General features: G+C 36.6%; 1 protein-coding gene across 1 annotated transcript in view; it reads left to right on the top strand.

Annotated features, from left to right (window-relative positions):
* The window catches only part of Zfp804b (zinc finger protein 804B), a 575,349-nt gene that overhangs the window by 286,356 nt on the left and 272,669 nt on the right, over positions 1–16,324 (top strand). The gene's annotated exons all lie outside the window — the stretch shown is intronic.

The raw sequence follows: 16,324 nt of genomic DNA, 5'->3' as shown, positions 1-16,324 counted from the left end.
AGTTTTAATATGTATACCTTATTTTACATTGAAGAATTATAAGAGGCTTTACAAAATTCTGTAATACACTGTTTTCTTCAACTCCCTAATTAGACTAATAATCCATCAGAAATGTTTCCTTTGGCCTCAGGTACAGTGATTGTCCTTATGTCAATTGAGAGAGAGAGGCAGAATTGTTAGCTGGATATTGACCAGTCTATTTGATCTTAACTCAAACAATACATAAAGAAACAAAGACTCTTTGTTAGGAATTATGTGGATTCTTTTATTAATTATAGTATAAGGGCAAAATAACAGATAAATGCTTAAGTGTTGTTAGTAACATTTGGTCAACGTGAATAAGAATATATACAGTAGTTACATGAGGAATAAATTGATACAAGTGCTGTTTGGCTGGAATCTATCTCCTCTAGAATCCAGTGTTTGTGTACTTGATCGTCTGTCTGTTTTGTGGTGTTAGAAGATTTTGGAACCTTTGTGAAGGAGGTAGAGCCTAAAGAAAGAGGAACTTAAGCTTTGTAGCCTGGCTCCTCTTCCCATTGGTTCTCACCAACCATAATGCTATAGTAGTGTGTAAATAGGTACCCATGTTCCTGTTGCCATGCTTTCTTTATTGTGATAGAGGGTATTGCCCAAACTGTGAATCCACACCAGTTGTATTCTTGCTGTTGTTGAGGTATTTGAACAAGGAAATTTATGGACAGAAAAAAAGTATTCCTCTTTTAGATACTATCTCAATTCTTTTTCCTCTATTAAAAAATTGCGTCTTCCCTAAAAGATGTGACAAGGAAATTCACATCTATCTGGAAATAATTAGCTTCAGTTGAATTTCATCATTAATTAGTTTCAGAGTTAACCTGTTTTTTGTTTTGACCTGCAAACCTAAAAGTTAAATGTTTATCACAAAGTACTGTAAAAAGTTGATAAAAATATATGTTATTTTACCTATTTTTCTCTCCTTTCTGATTTCTCCCACCTATTGTTTTTATGTTTGATAGCTTAGGGTAGCCATTTTTTATCTTTTCTCCCCCAGATTCAATTTCTAGCAGTGAGAATTATAAGTGTTCCCTAGTAGTTATACCTTTCTCATCAAGTAATGTGGTTGCCTGTTTGCCATAGCACACTACTGAGGAAATCAAAAGAAATGTGTTTGGGGGACCAAGGAGACTGTAAATTTAGATGTGGCTCCAAACCTTCACTGCATGGGATATATGGCATGAATTGCCATATATCATTCCATCATTTCTTGGGAAAAGTCTTTTAAAAACTCACTGTAGTAAGGGAACAGAAAAAACAAAGTTGATATGTGAATACAGTGGCAGCAAATGAGGCATTTACACCCTTAAGTGAGATTAATTAATTTCTACTATTCTCCTTCATGCATTTGAGCATCTACTAAATTCCAGCCATCTAGTAGGTCTATAGACTTCTGAAATATTCAAGTCCCCCTGAATCATGATATTAAAAAAAATCCAATTTTTCCACACTAGCACAGTTCATGGAGAAGCACGTGCCACAGGAAAATATTCAATGCAATGCTTTTCAATTCAATCTGCCACTGCCATCTCTGCTGATTTTAACTGTTCTCTCCCTTTAGACCTGAGCTCTCATATCTAGATTTCCTGGCTGTGACACAATATTACTCCTGACTCATTTTTCATGTCACATTTTTTTTAATAAAATAAGATGTTTTAAACTGGCAATAAATTATACTGAGACCAAGCTGACAAAAGACTCCCAACTTACCAAATCATGAGCAGCATCCTGCCAAGTGGAAGAGGTCTAGGGCCTGCACTTTGAGAGTCACCATATGTTCACTTATACCCATGAACATATTTTAAAATGCTACCCATTGAACATTAAATTACTTAGGACTCCTTTGCCAAGCTGTTGTGATTTCACAGAAATTTCATGACTAATAATATTCCATTGGCTACATGATATGCAACTTAGACCCCAAGAAGCATGGCTATGTAAAGCGTCTTATTTGACATTGAAAGTAAACTTGCATGTATTTCCTCCTCATAACTCATGACAACAGTTTTATTTATAAAATTAGCTATTTGCTATAAGTAGAGAGATTTTATTACTTACCATTTGTCAATTTTATTCATAGATATTTAGCTTTACCTTATTAAAATAATAATTTTAACACATTAATGTAATGTTTTCCTTTTTTTCAAACACCAAGTCACATGAGGATAACTTGTTTTTGTTTCTTTGGTTGGTTGATGTTGGCTCATTTTGGTAAAAATGTGTCTACTCCATAGTTTGAAGAAACATTTTCTGAACAAACATTACTTATCATTTTTAAGTAACGATATATTTAGGGACTACTAGAACTAAGTGTTTTCTGAGAAATGCTGAGAAAATTATCTTTACAAGCATTCTCTACACCCCTGATGTATATGTGCTTACATATAGGCAAACAGATACATACACACTAAAACACATATTCACACACACTCACTCACACACACATACACACAAATACAATATACATACTTACACACATACACACCTGTAAACACACATTCACATTCAATACACATTCTCACACACATTCACACTCACACACACGTACACACATACAAATACAATATACATACTTACACACACACACACACACACCTGTAAACACACATACACATTCAATACACATTCTCACACACATTCACACACTTACACACACACACACACAAAACACAGACACACACACACACACATATTCTTTTCATAATTTTAAAAGTTGTTATCATTGTTCCTTTCCATTGAGCAAGATGGTGTTTAATACCACCAAAGCCTCCTCATTCCAGTTACATGTTTTGGTAGTATTAGTCCATTTAAAATGCCTAGGGAAATTATTACTTATAAATTAAAGAAGTTTATTTCTATAACAGTTTTGGCTAGTGTACTGGCTAGTTTTGTGTCAACTTGACACAGCTGGAGTTATCACAGAGAAAGGAGCTTCAGGTGAGGAAATGCCTCCATGAGATACAACTGTAAGGCATTTTCTCAATTAGTGATCAAAGGGGAAAGGCCCCTGTGGGTGGGACCATCTCTGGCCTGGTAGTTTTGGGTTCTATAAGAGAGCAGGCTGAGCAAGCCAGGGGAGGCAAGCCAGTAAGAACATCCCTCCATGGCCTCTGCATCAGCTCCTGCTTCCTGCCCTGCTTAAGCTCCAGTCCTGACTTCCTTGGTGATGAACAGCAGTATGGAAGTGTAAGCCGAATAAACCCTTTCCTCCCCAACTTGCTTCCTGGTCATGATGTTTGTGCAGGAACAGAAACCCTGACTAAGACAGCCAGTGATCAGTTTGTTCTCAAGAGGGTTCCCTCTTTGTCTATATCACATGGCAGTAGATGGGAGAGAAAGACCTCAGTAAAACAAAACACAAATACTGAGACCAGGCTTAGTTTTTAAACTTTTTGTGTATGTGTATTTTACCTTTGTATATGTCTTGTATCTTGTGAATGCCTGGTCCCCAAGGAAATCAGAAGACATTATGGACCAATACCCTGAAACTGTAACTACAGTTAGTTTTCAGCCACCATATTAGTGCTCAGAATTGCACCAGTTGTCTTGAAGTGTACCCAACCAAGGCTCTTAACTACGGATCCATATCTCATGCTTAATATTTTATAACAGTCCAGCCTTTGTGGAACTTACTGCGTTCTCTTACTACTACCTTATGAAGGTAATGCTTCCAGAAACATAATCAGCTTCTCGTTAAAGGTTCTAGTACCTTTCTAGAGGCCAGACTCAAAACAGCAAACCATAACAACTAGATTATTGAAGATTTTGAGATGATAAGGCTTTAAATAACTAATCTATAGGACCACTACTCGAATTTATTTATAATTATCTCATAAAATTAAACAAAATACCAACAAAATGAATAAGTAAGTAAGGTGAGGTTCTATAGTCCTTTTTTTCTTGTTTCAGCCAGCATCTCCTGTTGGGTTCATAGCCAGAATTCAGAGACATGCTGCAATGCCCAGGAGTTAGAGGAAACTCTTATTATTGTAAAACTAATTCATTCTCTCACCCTTTCCCTTTCCCTCTCCCTCTCCCTCTCCCTCTCCCTCTCCCTCTCCCTCTCCCTCTCCCTCTCCCTCTCCCTCTCCCTCTCCCTCTCCCTCTCCCTCTCCCTCTCCCTCTCCCTCTCCCTCTCCCTCTCCCTCCCTTCCTTCTCTCTCTCCTTGCATTATTTGACTCAGGTCAGATGCATAGAGCATGATGAATAGTTACTCTTGACCAAGAGCTTACAGGGCTACAACATGGTGATATGAAATTGCATATAATATCAATCATCTATTCTCAATCTCTTGATGTCTCAAATTATTTCTCAGTGTTTAATTCAGCTCTCCACAATGATGGTACTTTTCCAAGATAATCATTGGGACACCATTTGGGATATGTTTTTAATATTACTGTAAGCATTGTGTTTATGTATTTTTTGGTCTGCTTGTATATCTGAGTACTTGTTGCTCTTGGAATCAAGAAAGGGGGCATCAGATTCCCTAGGACTGGAGTTAGAGGTGGCTGTGAGCCACCACATGTTTGTTAGGAAACAAATCTGTGTCCTTTTGAATAGAAGCAAGTGTTTTGGGTTATTTTTATGTTTGGTACAAAGATAAAAGCATATTAGATTATAATTGAAATTATTAATAATGTAAGAAAAGAGCTAATCCCCAAAGTGAAACTGAAACTTCCTCATGAACTATAATTTGTGTAATAATCAAAAGTATTTTGAGCAACTAAAATAGAAATTGTTCCCTTTGCTGAGATGTTTCACAGAACAATACAAGAATTACTTTTATCCATTTGTCTTAAGGGACATGTAAATAATTGCAATGCAATTTTTGTTTATATATAATGTGTTAAACACTACGATACTCACTCAAGATACAGTGTCTCATATAGCATTCCAAAATTAAATAAATGTATATAACTAAAAGCTCTTGTACCATGGTTGAATTAATGGAGAAGATAGCTGTCATAATTACTCCGTAGTCTGTATCTCACAGGTTACTCTAAATTCATAGCAATGAGAAGTACTCACTGTAACATTGTACAACTCAAAGGACAAACAATGGACAAAGGCTGTTTAGCATGCCTGTGGACCTCAATTTCCAAACCAGAACAACAATGTAACAAAATGCCATCCTCACCAGCACCTTGAGCATAATTTGTTGTTGTTGTTATTATTATTATTAATTATTTTATTTACATTTCAAATGTTATCTTCCTTCCTGGTTTCCCCTCTTCTTCCCCTGCTCCACAACCCACCCACTCCCACCTCCATGTCCTGGCATTTCCCTACACTGGGGCATTGCCTAGGCTTTATTTTTCACCGGTGTAGGAAAATAGGGACGATCTTGGGACTCTTGTTTGTCAATAATACAATCACCCAATCCTTGCCCACTCTACTGTTCTTCATCTCAACTCTTTCTCTTCTTTGTCAATAACCACTAATTACTCTAAAGTAATTATCCCATTACTTATAAATTGCATTGAAGCAATAGAACTCAATTTGTTTTAAACTGCACAGGGAATTGAATCATGGAAACAGCGATACACTTTTTGTTCTTATGTAGTATTTAAATGGATACGTATTACGGTTGTTGAGTTAGACAAGTTTGTTTTTGCAATTAGTAAAAACATTGAATACAGTGGGTTACAGTTTGAGTACTTCTCTTCCCTTTTATTATTAGCAACTTTGTGCTAACAGCCTACAGAGTAATTATGACATCCATATGCTCCATTAATTGAATCATGGTACACGTGCTTTTAGCGTTCTTTGGACTTCTGATATGCTATATATGAGAGACTGCATCACGAGTAAATATCATACTGTTAAACACATTTTATATTGAATTTAGATTTTTCACATTTTCATTAGGTCAAACTATCAAAGGAAATCTTTCATTTTTCTCCTGGATACATCAAGAAAGTGTCAATAAGTGTGTGATTTGATTTATTTTTCCTTGGAACATGTGAGCAGACATTTTTGGCATCTTCCCTTAGAATAAATAACAAAGAAATGTTCTACCAAAGTGCAGTCTGGCAGATCAATGATTTTACTGGTGTTATTTACAAGAGCATGAGTAACCAGAGACAGCTGCATAATTGAAAAGTCCATTCCAGCATAGTGATGGTATGTGAGACTCATATTCCAAGTGTATTCTGTCCACCTTGCAGACAGCTTCTATCAGAATCTCCTGTCCCCAGGTAATATATACTGGTCTCATAGCACTGGGAAGGGGATTTGTGAATCAAACTTTCTGAATTTCTTCATCCTTCTAAGTTCTGTGGGTTTTCAAGATGATGTTCTGTTTCATTTGCTCCTTGAGATTCATTGGGTCTCCTTCCTTCTGAAGGAGGCAGTGTTTCAATTTAGACAAGATTTGTGCACAGCATGAAGGTATTCATTACATTGAAGGTCCTCCTAGTTTAATTTTTCAAGACTAAGTTCTCAAATCCTTAACTTCAGAAGAAATGATGCATGTTTGCCCAATGTTTACCAAATAAGCAACGTGTCTGATATTATATACTTTTCAGCCATATTTACTAGGTTTCTCCAACCATGACTCTTGAATCCAGACATTTAAAAAATTTCCATCGATTCCATCTTGTTCATGTTATCTCTGCTGTCCTTGTATTCTTTATCCCTCTTCTCCCTATCATTTTATTCTCTTGTACAAATTACAATTTAACCTAGTGCTATCCTTAGATAAGACCACTGTTATCAATCAAGATATTAGATCAATGTTTCACACATTTAACATGTCTTCACATATTTGCAGCAATATAACCCATTCAAAAATATTTTGATGTTGCAAAGGAACGTGCTTTTAAAGTGATAAAGCTATTTCTATTATACTAAATAGCTTAAATAATGTAAAAAATAACTCTGCAATCTAAAAGATGTTTTAATTTCCCCTGGTTCTCAATCCACAGTTTCACTTATACAGCTTTGTTGTTTGCTTCTTATCACATCATCATATATGTGTTGGGGCATCCATTCATCAAAGTGAACTGCCTCCCTGTTATATATCAGAAAGAGCTCAGAGTCTAGAAATTTAATTATAGGTAATTTTAGCATGTCATCATCAATATATAACATTCTTTATATGCATGTGCCACATCAACACATTATGAAGTACACTGAGTTAGAGTTTAGGAATTAGAAAAATCAAGGCAACAGATGTGTTCTCTTAGGGAAAACAGTTTAAAAATATACAAGGATGCTAATATAATAAGTAACATGAATGTGAAATAAACTGGGATAGTGACCTTTTGTGGATCACAGGGTTATATAAAAAAGAGTATACATATGATTATGTTATTCTGCTTGGTTTTTAAAATATTTAATTTGTATATGTTTAGAGATCATGTAAAATGGGTGAAGACATGTGAAATGTGTGAAAGACTCTTCTACGACCTCGATTAAGTAATAATAGTGGTATTATCTAAGAATGTCACTAGGAGAGAAAAGAAGATGAAAAAATTGTGAAATACTTTGAGGCACTAATATCAGAACTCAATATCTAGAATAATCCTTGTTCAATAGAGATTAAGATGAAGATCATAATGTCTTGGGATTTGGTTCAGCAAGTTGGTTTTCATACACTGTTGCATACCAGAACAGCAAACTTGGGGAAGGCTGTAAAACTATTATGAAAAAGAGAAGTTTAGAATGATGCTGTTAAGGCTTGATAATACATCGATATAGACTAGTTATAGAAAGAATGAGTTTTGTCATTTATATATTAACTGAGAAGATAGTACTCCTCAAACATATTCAGAAACTTTAATAATAGGCTCTGCCAGTGCCTGAAAAATACAGAGGTAGATGATCTCAGCCAACCATTGGACTGAACAGAGGATCCCCAACAGAGGAACAAGAGAAAGGACCAAAGGAGCTGAAGGGTTTTGCAGCCCTATAGGAGGAACAACAATATGAACCAGCAAGTACCCCCAGAGTTCCCAAGTACTAAACCATTATCCAAAGAGTATACATGGAGGGACCCATGGCTCCAACTGCATATATAGCAGAGGATGGCCTTGTTGGATATCATTGGGAGAAGAGGCCATTGGTCCTGTGAAGGATCAAATGCCCCCAATTTAGGGGAATACCAGGACAGGGAGGCAGGAGTGGGTGGGTGAACACTCTCACAGAAGCAGAGAGAGGGAGAAAGGATAAGGAGATTTAGTGGGGGGAAGGGAGGACCGTTAAAAGGGATAACATTTGAAATGAAAATAAAGTATCCAATAAAAATTATTTCTTTATTTGAGATTATATTACATCATTGCCCCTTCTTGTTTTCCCCCTAAAGCCTTTCATAAACCCCCTTGATATCTGTTAATTTTTTTAATGTCATAGATTTTTGAAAAGAGCAGGAGGGGAGGCATGTGGGAGGGTTTATAGAAAGGAAAGAGGAAGACAGACATTAAATAAGAAAAGAGCCCATTTTAATTGGTTATCCAATATCAATGGTGAACCCTGAAAACATGCATAAAGATAACATTATTCAGATATTTTAACATGAAGTTATCCTATATAAATAAAAAGCATTTGCAACAAGAATTTAGAGGGTGAGAAGAAAATATGCCTTGGGCTAAAATGGCTAAGAAATTTCTATATTGGGGAAATTCAGTATTTCTTGGGTTAAGTGACAGAAGAGTGAGGCAGAAAAAGAATACTATTAAATCCATGAACTAGAACATTTAAAATGGCCATAGATGAAAGTAAGTTACTGACTTAAGAGCGACTGTTAGTTTGGGGCAACAAATGGTTTTTTGTTAGAGAATGATGACAGAGGACATGTTTAAATGCTACAAAGAGCCAGAAGTCAGGAATACTGAAAACATGGAGAAGAGGGATAGTATTTAGAGCTAGCATTCTGCAGTGTTTGACAGGACAAGATTCTACACAAAGGTAGAAAGACTGACCTCAAATTGGTAGAAAGCAAATAGAAAGATGCAGTTGGAATTGAAAGCTTAGTACCTAAAACAGAGGATAAATTACTTCTGATTTCTTAGAACTTCCTCTTGCTCTATGTGATGCTAATTCAACTTTGTGCCTTTAACATTTAATCCACGAAACTACAGAGCCTTAATGGATTTAGTGCCAAAAACACGGAATAAGAATTATGTATTCTGTCTTCTATCTCCTCTTTCCTCTTCCTTCTATTTCTTTGTCCCTCCTCCTCTTCCTCTATTCTCTCTGATGATAGTCTTCCTCTAATTACTACCTCTATTTCATTTTCATTGCAAAGAGAGGAGTCCAGCTACAATGGGTATTCGCCAACACAGGGTTATATATGTAAAAAAATGAGACTTCCATGTCTGTTCTCAGACATTAAGACATTATTTCTTTTCCTGTGACAAAACCTTAATTTTTTTACTAAAAGATAAAAACATGTAAGAGGGATGTTTTGGCTTATCTCTGGGAGGAAAGCAGAATTTTGATTTTAAGACACTTGTATCCTATTGGGTAAAGTTCCTGTCTCAAAAAATCAGATGCCTGTACTGGACAGAAATTCAGGATTGGGCTAACTCTTTGAAAGAAGGGTTGCTGTATCAGAATAGTCATTGATTCTTTGATCTTTTACTTTTAAAATTTGTTTATTCTTGTTTATTCAACAAATTTCTTCTTTACATATTCAGTTAGTTCCTGTTCCTGACCTACTCATGTTTAGTTGCTTAATCTACTTAATTTTTTTTGAACTCTGTGTTGATCAACTGGGAAATCAATATAAAGATATCTAAATCATAGGAAAACAGCAATTACATAAGATTTTCATGGGAGATGTAGAATTTTCTTCTACTACCACCACCAGATTCACCCATAAGGTCATCATTCTAATTGTTATCACAATTTAGTTGTGGCTTCTGCAGGTAAAATAATAGGACCAATTCACCTTAGTAACTAAATTTTCTGAGTCTTAAAATGTAATTTCTACTTTAATTAAATTCTGTATCTAGTGGTTGAAATATTTTAAGTGGTAAAGTTGGAATTTGAAGTCGATGCATTACAATTTTAGATGTTACTGTTAGTAATATTCTGGTTTTGACCTTCATAATTAGAAGGCCCTCCTTTGCTAGAAAATGAAATACTTAAAGAGATTTGCTTTGAGATAAAACACCTAAAATATCAAGCTTTTACATGCAATGATAGCTGCAATCATTGTTCATGATGGTCAAGTAAAAGAGTTACTTAAGTACTTTGGATGAATGGGGTAGAGTCACCAAGAGGAATCTTCTGCTGAGATGACCTACTATGCTGACATCAGTCCCACATGGGGGTCCATCCCGTATACAGTTATACAGTTACCAAACCCAAACACTATTGTGGATGCCAAGAAGTGCATGCTGAAAGGAGCCTGATATGGCTGTCTACTGAGAGGCCCTGCCAGAGCCTTACAAATACAGAGGTGGATGTGCACAGCCAACCACTGAACTGATCACAGTGTCCCCAAGAGAGGAGTTAGAGAAAGGACTAAAGGAATTGAAGGGGTTTGCAACCCCATAGGAAGAACAACAATATCAACCAACCAGACCCTACCCCTACACCCCAACAGAGCTCTGAGGGACTAAGCTATCAACCAAGGAGTACATATGACTCCAGCTACATATGTAGCAGAGGATGGGCTTGTCAGGTATCAATGGAAGGAGAGGTCCTTGGTCCTATAAAGGCTCAATAGATGCCCCAGTATAGGGGAATTGAGGGTGAGGAGCTGGGAGTGGGTGGGTGGGAGGAGGAACACCCTCATAGAAGCAGGAGGAGGGAGGATGGGATAGGGGGTTTCTGGGAGGGGGGGGAACCAGGAAAGGAGATAACATTTGAAATGTTAGTAAGGAAAATATCCAATAATAAAAAGGCAATAGAACCTTGACCATTGTCATATTATAATACCAATCTCTGAGATGGAGAACAGGCCCCAATGGAGGAGCTAGAAAAAAATACCCAAGGAGCTGAAGGGGTCTATAACACTATAGGTGGAACAATGATATGAACTAACCAGTACCCCCAGAGCTCATGTCTCTAGCTTCATATGTAGCAGAAGATGGCCTAGTTGACCATCATTGGGGGAGAAGCCTTTGGTCTTGCAAAGATTATATGCCCCAGTACAGGGGAATGCCAGGGCCAGGAATTAGGAGTAGGTGATTGGATTGGGGAGCAGGGAGGGGGAAGGGTATAGGGGAATTTCAGGATAGCATCTGAAATGTAAATGAAGAAAGTATCTAATAAAATTTGCTTTAAAAAAGGAGATAAATGTTTAATGTTATCTGAAGCATTATTAATACACAACAAATATTCAAAGACTTCAAAATATTTTCTAGGACCAAAGTAAGATATATTTGGACTCATGACATTGTTGGTAATAAGAGTGGGGTTTGGGTTTAGTGGATCATCTTTTTAGCCTGAATCATATTGTTAGATTAGAGAATGTATCGATTTTTAAGAGTAAAATATATGACTGTTTGTAACAAGCAAAGCAATGTGCAAAAGAAGACTTGTGTAGTAATTATTTTATCCTCATGCTTTTCTATTTGTCTTCCACTTGGCTCTTGCATATGTATCATATAGAATATCTATTATGCTATGCAGTGAAAAACTTTACCAAAATTGATTCAGCATCATCTTTTAAGTAAATTGTGAAGAAATAAAATTTATTTTCCTTTTTGTTGTTCTTTACAATGTCTATGGAATATAATTGTAGTCCCAAATAGTCACAATCATGTCTTTGTTTATCCACTGATCATGCTGACTCCAAGGCTTACTTAATTTTTAAGATGTCTTTGGATCCCTCTCCATTGTCTCTCTTGATCCTGAGTGTTAGCTGTGCTGTAACTGCTAAGTGAATCATTCAGCTTGTGTTGATGTTTCTTTGTATATATACTTTTGTTTTTCTCTGGAATACATTTCCTTTGGGCTCCATTGTTGTCAGATGACATTTTTCAATGGCAAGCAGGTTCACACATTTCATTTTCTACAGGTATTTCTCAGATCATGCCTTGTCTAGACTTAGGTGTTCACCGTGCCCTGTATCAGCATGTAGAGTACATTGTATGGCAGCCTTAGCATGGTGATGAGCTTATGTTTACATAGTTGCCTTCTGCTTTTCCAGCTGATTCTTATCTACAAGAAGGACAGAGTTTATTTTCCTTTAAAACTCCAACATACTTGTCAAAGGGTGGCAAACATATTAAAATAGCTTAATTTATGTTTTCTAAAATATAGATAAAATATATATCAAGGAAATAGAAATAGGAGAAAATTCCCATGTCTTGTGTTTAGTTCTGTCATCAAGCTTGATGAGTTATGAAAAAGCCCCAGAGTCTCTACAGGATTCTGTTTTCCTTAAGTTGACAATAAAATAGTTGAGTACTCTTTTCAGCAAATATGTATCATAGTTTTGAGCTTCAATTCAAAACCACAGAAATACCAAATAAACTTACTATCTTAAAATAGTGGCAGAGTCTTATTTTCAATTAATGTATACCGTGCAAATTATAGATTCTGTAGAAAAAGTGAAGTTCCCTAACACAACTATATTTAATATCATATTAGAAAATGTTTATAATATTTCTTCAATATGTTTCCCTGATACAATCTTTATAGTGTCTTGGAGGGAAATATAGTCTCATTCATTTGTAAGCTTTTCTTTTCACATTATACATAACATATTAATGTTAAGACAAAAATCACACATTTTTTATTGTGAGTTGAAATTAAATCATTGGCTACTTGGTATGATTGGACTGGATTAATTCTTTCAGTATTTGTGGAGGGTGAAATTTTCCTCAAGTTTTATAATGCGGGGATGTATATACTTCAAAGGCAAAATATAAGACATCAGATATGATAGATGTATACAACTGATTTCTTTTTGCAATATTTTGGGGAATATAGAGTGAGCAAGAGTGGAGATTAGACTGAGCAAAGGAGTAAAAACTTTCAGGGAAAGCTTGACTTATTTTTTTTTAATACTCACTTTACATCTCCTTCCTCTCCTCCCACCCAGACCACTATCACATACCCTTCCCCTTGTTTCCCTCTCCTCTCCTCTTCAGAGAAGGGGCACTCAACACCCTTGGGTACAAACCTGCCCTGGCACTTCATGTGGCATCAGAATTCAGTGCATCTTCTTCCACTGAGGACAGACAGAGAAGCCCAGCTCTGGGGAGGCTACTCAAAGGCAGGCAACAAAGCCAGAGGCAGTCCCTGATCCAATTGTTAAAAGACCCACGTGAAAATGAAAGTGCACATTTAGTACAAATGTCAGCCAACCATTGGACTGAGCACAGGGTCTCCAATGGAGGAGTCAAAGAAAGGACTGAAGGAGCTGCAGGTGTTTGCAACCCCATAGGAAGAACAACAATATCAACCAACCAGACCCAGATCTCCCAGGGTCTAAACCACCAACCAAGGAGTACACATGGAGGGACCCATGACTCCAGCTGCATATGTAGCAGAGGATAGCCTTGTCAGGCATCAATGGGAGGAGAGGCCCTTGGTCCTGTGAAGGCTCAATACCCCAATGTAGGGGATGCCAGGACAGGGAGGCAGGAGTGGGTGGGTAAACACTCTCACAGAAGCAGAAGGAGGGAGGATGGGATAGGGAGTTTCAGTGGCGGGAAGTGGGGACCTGGAAAAGGGATAACATTTGAAAAGTAAATAAAGAAAATATCCAATAACAAACAAACAAACAAACAAACAAAACAAATGTCTAGTGGGCCTAGGTCCAGTTTACACATTGCTTTGGTTGATGGTTCAGTCTCTGTGAGCCTCTACGGGCTCAGGTTAGTTAGCTATGTAGCTCTTCTTGTGGAGTCTGTGACCCCTCTTGCTCTCTCAATCCTTCCCAGATCTTGCACAAAACTCCTTGAATTCTGCCTAATATTTCGCTGTGGGTCTCTGCATCTGTTTCCATCAGCTTCTGGAAGAAGACTCCGAGAAGACAGTCATGCTAGGATTCTGTCTGCAAGTGTTGCAAAGTATCATTAATAGTGTCAGAAATTGGCTCTCTCTCACATGGACTGGGTCTTATGTTGGGCCAGTCATTAACTGGTCATTCCCTCATATATCTGCTCCATTTTTTATCTCTGTACATTTTCTAGGGAGGATAAATTTTGGTTTGAAGATTTTGTGAGTAGATTGTTGCCCCCTCCCTTCTCTCAAAGACCTGACTGGTTATAGGAGGTGGCCACTCCTGGCTCCATTTATCCAGTGGCTAGGAGCCTCAGCTAGGCTCCCCATAGACTCTAGACTCTGTTCTCTGTCCTGAGTCTCGGAGATGCCCTAGACACTGATTTCTGTTCTGTTATCTCTCCCAATCCTATCATCATTACCACCACTCTGCTCTTCTCACACCTGATCATCCACCTTCATTACATTCCCCATGCTCTTTCCCACCCAGTTCTTGCTTTTTATCCACATCTTTGTCTATTTTAGATCCCTTTCTGAGTGAAATTCAAGCACTCAACAAGGGCCTTACTGTTACTTAGCTTCTTTGGGTCTGTGGATTGTGGTATGGTTACGCTGTACTTTATGGCTAATATCTACTAGAAGATAAATGTATACCATATGTGTGTCTGTGGATCTGGGCTACTTCAGTGAGGATGATATTTTCTAGCTCAATCCATTTGCCTGAAAATTTCATGATCTCTTTGTTTTTAATAGCTGAGTAGTATTCCACTGTATAAATATGCCACATTTTCTTTATCCATTCTTCAGTTGAGGGACAATCAGGTTGATTCCTGTTTCTGGCTATTACAAATAAAGTTTTTATGAACATAGTTGGGCAAATGTCCTTGTAGTATTGTGGAACATCTTTTGGGTATATGCCCAGGAGTGTTTTAGCTAGGTCTTGAAGTAGAACTACTCCAAATTATTCTAAGAAACTACCCAGTTGATTTCCAAAGTGGTTATACAAGTAAGTACTCCAAAGTGCAATGGAGGAGTGATCATTCTACTCCACAACAAGCGTGTATGAAAATCCATCAATGTCATCAATCAATGTAATCTAACATATAAACAAACCAAAAGGAAAAAAAAAAGGTCATCATCTCACTAGATGCTAAAAAAGACTTTGAGAAAATCTAACACTCCTGTTTGTTAAAATGTTTTAGAGAGATCAAGTCTAGAAGGCACATAACTAAACCCAATAAAAACAATATACAACAAACCAATAGACAGCATCAAATTAAGAAACTAAAGCAACTCCATTAGAATCAGGGAAAAAACAAAGGACAACTCTCTCTTTATCTATTTAATATTATACTTGATATTCCAGGTAAAACAATAAAACAACATGATCAAGGGAATAGGAATTGGAAAGGAAGAAATCATAGCATTGCTATTTGCATATGATGTGGTAATATACTTGTGACCCCAAAAATTCTACCAGAGACCTCCTACAGCTGAAAAACACCTTAAGCAATGTGGCTGGGTACAAAATTAACTCAAAAAATCCAATAGCCTTCCTTTGTACAAATGATATTTGGGCCAAGAAAGAAATTATGGAAACAACATAGTTTACAATAGTCATAAGTAATATAAAATATCTTGGTATAATTCTAATCAAGCAAGTGAAAGATCTGTATGACAAGAACCTCAAGTCTCTGAAAGAAGAGATTGAGGAAGATATCATAAAATGAAAAGATACCCCATGGTCATGGTTCATAGTGAAAATGATCATCTTACCAAGAGCAATCTACAGATTCAATACAATTCCCATCCAAATCCCAATACAACTATTTATAGACCTTGAAAGACTAGTTTTTGGCTTCATATAGAAACACAAAACCACCGAGGATAGCTAAAAAAAAAACACCCAAAAACTGTAAAATAAACATATTTTTGGAGGTATCACAATCCTTGATTTCAAACTGTGCTGCAGTAATAAAAACCCAAATGATATTGGCATAAAAACAGATAGGTTGATCAATAGAATAGATTCAAAGACTCAAATATAATTCTACATACCTAAGGACATTTGGTTTCAACAAAGAATATAAAATCATACAATGGAAAAAGAAAGCATCTTCAACAAATAGCCTAACTGGATGTCTGTATGTAGAATGACAATAGATCCATATTGATTTGGTTTTCTAATACTCAAATCATTTTAAATTTATTTATTTTATTTTTTATGATTGGAAAGATAAAATATTCTAATCCAATCCACCCATTCCATTCCCCTTAATTCTCCTGCCAGCCACACTCCATTTACCTAAGGTCATATATTTTTTTCTTTTAATGAATGAGCCTTTCATGTTTGTGAAATGGAAAATAACGATATTTGCTTTC

Source organism: Mus musculus, chromosome 5, assembly GCF_000001635.26.
Source record: "Mus musculus strain C57BL/6J chromosome 5, GRCm38.p6 C57BL/6J".
NCBI classification, from domain to species: Eukaryota; Metazoa; Chordata; class Mammalia; order Rodentia; family Muridae; genus Mus; species Mus musculus.
Note: the sequence above shows the minus strand (reverse complement) of the source record. Positions and strands in the feature narration are given on the sequence as shown.